Below are 3,080 nucleotides of genomic sequence, written 5' to 3' on the forward strand. Positions count from 1 at the left end.
TGATGCATGATCATGACATGAGAATGAAATGTGGCATGGGCTAATGTAGCTACCACTTCTTAAGTTGAAGCTGATTTGAATCAAAATTCAAATATCACTTCAAATAAGGTATTTTTCAAATACCCTTTTAATTGATTTGACCTGATGGTCAGGTATAACTTGTTTTATCATGCATAAAAATAGCACCATTGGATTCCTTGAATTTTTCTGATCATTTTTCATATATAAATTATTTTTATTGGAGTTATATTTTATTTTCTATGATTTTTCAAAGTTTTGAGCATTTTTCGGAATTATAGTTATATTAGAAAATCATTTATTGCGTGAGCTCTGCGTCAGCGGGTCAACTGACCTAGGCAGGTCAAACCTGACACTCGGACCCGCAAGTCAGTGTCTTTGGGTTAGGATTAGTAAACTAAATTATTCCTAAACAGAAGTTAATAAGGGGCTAGGCCCCACCTGTCTATGACCGTGGGAGGTCAAACCCCTGGTCAAAGGGGTCAGACTCACCGACGTCTTGACGCAGGCGAGGTCTGAGGCGGAGAAGGTAATCGGGAATCACCCTCTGTTGACCAATCGAGCAACGGAGGCCACCTACATGGAGCTGGGACTCGCCCGCATCCGTTCCGATAGGTTTGGGGTGTTGGGGAGGGCTGTGGTGACGGCGACGAGCTAGCGGCGGTGCGCTCCGGTCAGCAAGGGGGCGATGACTACAGCGTGGAACAGGCCACGGGGTAGTGGCAATCAAATCCGGAGCTCACCGCGGAGCTTTTGGTGCTGACTACAGGGTCGGGAAGGCCGTGTGCCCCGCGAATCATCGACAGCAACCGGCGACCGGAGGTGGAGAAGATGGCGGCGATGGCGAAGAGATGGGGCTTCCGCCTCGATTCTTTCTAGGAGACGGGGAGGAGCACAGTGCGGCTCTCGAACACGTTATATATACCGGATGTGGCCGGGGTCATGGTGGCTGTGAGCAGCGGCGATGATGGCGCTCGGTCATAACGAGCAGAGGCGAGGGAGGGGGGAAGGGGGAAAATGTCACGACACACTCGATCGGGACGGCATCAGGGAGTCTTTCCCCGCCGTCTACGTGGCTCGGGGCAAGGAGGAGGTGGCCGGGGACATGGCCATGCTCGTTGGCGCGTCAGGCGCGCAATTGCTTCTCCTCCTGGTAGGAGGAAGAAGGCAACGGTGCCCTTGGTGGGATGGGCCGGCAAGGTGGCACCAGGTAAGAGTTTTTTTTGTTTCCTATTTTTATTTGTTTTCTGACATTTGTTTTGATATTTTTTTCCAGAGCTCAAACCTAGCTCCAAAAATACCAATACATTTTCTAGGGTGTAGTTTGAATATTGCAAACCTCCTCAAAATGTTTCAGCATTTTTGAAAGACTAAAAATAATTATAATATGGTATTTGTGATTTTATGCAACTTTGCTAGTTTATTTAATATTCCAAAAAGGTTGATAAAAAGTGGATCACCCCTGGTATGTTGAATCCAACATTTATTGGAGAGGGTGAACATTTTTGAAAACCATTTGGGTTCATGGAAAATCACCACTATTTGGATTTGTTTTATTCGGTGAATTGCTTTCGTTTTGTTAGTCCAAAAACTCAAAAACGTTTGGGTTTAATGTGATGCAAGATGATGATGCAACTAATTGCAAGCAGTTATTCTAGGGCTGTGACATAAAAGGTGTGAGGTTGAGCACAGCTCAATGACCGACCACATCAGAAGATAGAGAAAAGATGAATACCGTCCCTTATGCTTGAGGCATAGGCTCTATCATGTATGCCATGTTGTGTACCATACCTAATGTGAACCTTGCCATAAGTTTGGTAGGGAGGTACCAAAGTCATCCAGGAGTGGATCACTGGATAGCGGTCAAGAATATCCTGAAGTACCTGAAAAGGACTAAAGATATGTTTCTCGTTTATGGAGGTGGCGAAGAGCTCATCGTAAAGGGTTACGTCGATGCTAGGTTCGACACAGATCCGAATGACTCCAAGTCACAAACTAGATACATATATATTTTGAATAGTGGGGCAGTCAGCTAGTGCAGTTGCAAGCAAAGCATCATGGCGCATCTACATGTGAAGCGGAGTACATAGCTGCTTCGGAAGCAGCACAGGAAGGAGTCTGGATGAAGGAGTTCCTCACCAACCTAGGAGTGATTCCTAGTGCGTCGGGCTCGATGACTCTCTTTTGTGACAACACTAGTGCTATTTCCATTGCCAAGGAGCCCAGGTTTCAAAAGAAGACCAAGCACATCAAGCGCTGCTTCAACTCCATTCGTGGATACATCCAGGATGGAGATATAGATATTTGTAAAGTACATACGGATGTGAATGTCACAGATCCGTTGACTAAACCTCTTCCACGAGCGAAACATGATCAACACTAGAACTCTATGGGTCTTTGATTCATCACAATGTAACTAGATTATTGACTCTAGTGCAAGTGGGAGACTGTTGGAAATTTGGTGGACATGTTCTGATACTCCAATAAGGCATCCACACCAAGTGGTGCCTCAAGGAGAATAGAATAACTTGTCCAAAACCTCTCAAAACCTTCTTTGTAGATTTCTGACCATGGGAAACTTTGCATTATAAAGTTTCTCTAATTGATCCCAAACTTTTTGGGCATGCTTTAATGCTCAGATAATGCCCCCACACCAAGTTGTTGATTTGTGGGAATTTATTTGCATCGTTTTGTAGACAGAAAGTCATTTCTGCACCTTTTCATGGGTTTTTTCAAGTCTACAATGGAAACCGTCTCCACAAAATCCCAAATTTGGTGTGCAAGCTTATTTTCATCTATTATGTGATCCTGTTAAGTTTCATATCAATTGGAATCCACCTCGTATCCCTAACATCCATTAAACACCTTGTGTGCATTTACCAAAGTTGCTACTTTAGCAACTTCCACTATTTCCCTTGAGCTTAAATTTTTACCACATCTCTATAGTCACCTTTTACCTCGAGTAACCTTGCCATGGCCACTGGTCAATTATTGGAGGGTGACTCCATGTAGCTACCTCCCCTTTTTACCTTGGCAACACCATTCCCCTCTTGCTATACCTA

This window comes from Hordeum vulgare, chromosome 7H, assembly GCF_904849725.1.
Source record: "Hordeum vulgare subsp. vulgare chromosome 7H, MorexV3_pseudomolecules_assembly, whole genome shotgun sequence".
NCBI lineage: Eukaryota > Viridiplantae > Streptophyta > Magnoliopsida > Poales > Poaceae > Hordeum > Hordeum vulgare.